The sequence below is a fragment of the Bison bison genome, unplaced genomic scaffold (assembly GCF_000754665.1).
Source record: "Bison bison bison isolate TAMUID 2011002044 unplaced genomic scaffold, Bison_UMD1.0 scf7180017864220, whole genome shotgun sequence".
Taxonomy (NCBI): domain Eukaryota; kingdom Metazoa; phylum Chordata; class Mammalia; order Artiodactyla; family Bovidae; genus Bison; species Bison bison.
In genome coordinates, this window is record NW_011494792.1 from 87,274 (window position 1) to 89,136 (window position 1,863).

The window sequence follows — 1,863 nt, forward strand, 5'->3', positions numbered from 1 at the left end:
TGCGAAGCACTTATATTTTCTGGTGTAACACTGTGATAGTTGGCTGACAGTTCGTGGCTGGCTTTCATAAAGAATCCTGAGAATTCAGTCTTCTTGGCAGCATGACCAGAATGATGAACAATTATCTAATTTTTGATTCTAATAACTTGACCCAGAATAACTGTCTGTGATTCTTAAGTAATCTCTTAATGGTCTTCTTTGTAATGCCAGCTTCTGCTATTTGTGACTAATTTTAATAAGAGCTTCATTCTCTCAATTGTAGGAGTGAATTTTCTTTTGATTTTCTATTAAATGACGATAAGAAATGTTGACAAATTGCCTTCTTAGATTTTGACATCTCTAGAGAGTCTCTGTTTATTTTTTTAAGAGGAGACCCATTTCACAAAGCATGCATTAAAAAGCTGTAAAGCTCAAAGAAGCTTGCTATGGGATAGATCATTACAGCCATCTCAGAGCTGGATGGGATGGATGTGGATTTAGCACTTGTCATGGAGGAGTCGGCACGCCAGGAGTTTGGTGTAAATGTCAATTTTTCGTGAATTCCTGTGCAGGCAGTGGAACAGGTTAAAAAATGCAGAATGATGCCTATCTTCATTGCTCGACGGCAGGGATGGGAGTCCTCACCAGACAGTGTTAGCTCAGGCCATCTTCCTCTTGACTGTAAGAATAACCTGAATACCCAAAAGATAATGACTTCTTATGTGTTTTATTAGTATTTGCTTATCTTTGTTCCTTCTAATTATCAAATTAAGATTTGGGGAAGACACAATGAATATAAAACTCTCTAGATATGGATTTTGGAGCCAGCCTATAAGAAACCTATTAGGAATCTAAAAAGCAGAAACATAACTCAAGTTTAGTTTTAACTTTCTCTTTTCTTCCTTCCCACTCTCATCCTTTGATTTGAGGAGAGCAGAGAAAGAAGACAAGTGGAACTTCAATAGCAGATGTCCTGGGATACTTTGAAGAAAATGCTGATCTTGGAAATTCTGTTCTCCAGTTCTCTTACTCTTGAAAATATTTTAACCACCAGTGCCCAGGAAGAGGCAAGCTTTCAGTGGCATTGTGTGCAATGCAGGGAAGGCTGCACATGTCAAAAACTGCAGTGAAATTCTGATTCATTTACAGTAGAATCTATCACTATGAATGACTAGGCTCCTGCTTTATGTAGTAGCAGTCTAGAATATAGAAGTCATGAACTTTTTCTTACAAAATGAGATATTTCAAAACTCCTTCTGCATTACAGAGGTCTTTCATTCATGAGCAAAGCAAGAAAGTCCTCTGCAGGATGCTCACCTGGCTGAACACCCTCTCTATGAATGTTTGAAGTTCTTTTACTTTTTTTCACATTCTCTCTGGCTCTTGATAGGATAGCATCTGAGACTTCTTTCATACTCCGCAGGTTCATGACTAGATGATACAGAGATTCATTCCAGGAGTACAGTAACATGAGTATCCACCTAATAAGGCCTTTGTTCTAAGCAACCATAAGAAACAGTCTCATTAAAATAATCATAATTCAGTGGTTTTGGTAACATGTTATGTTTGCTCAGAGCAGTTGACCTAAAGAACTCTTGGTTATTCCTATGTGTATGCAGAGATTTTTGAAGGTAGTAAAAGTTGTAGAAGTATAAAACATAACCTCTTAGTTCACACTTTGCTGAATTAGTGGAAACAGTGTCAGACTTTATTTTTGGGGGGCTCCAAAATCACTGCAGATGGTGACTGCAGCCATGAAATTAAAAGACGCTTGCTACTTGGAAGAAAAGTTATGACCAACCCAGATAGCATATTCAAAAGCAGAGACATTACTTTGCCAACAAAGGTCCATCTAGTCAAGGCTATGGTTTTTCCAGTGGTCAT

The 1,863-nt window shown here is 37.9% G+C and overlaps 1 pseudogene; it reads right to left on the minus strand.

Annotated features, from left to right (window-relative positions):
• Positions 1–476: 476 nt before the first annotated feature.
• LOC104992617 overlaps positions 477–1,863 on the minus strand; it is a 13,992-nt pseudogene continuing 12,605 nt past the window's right edge.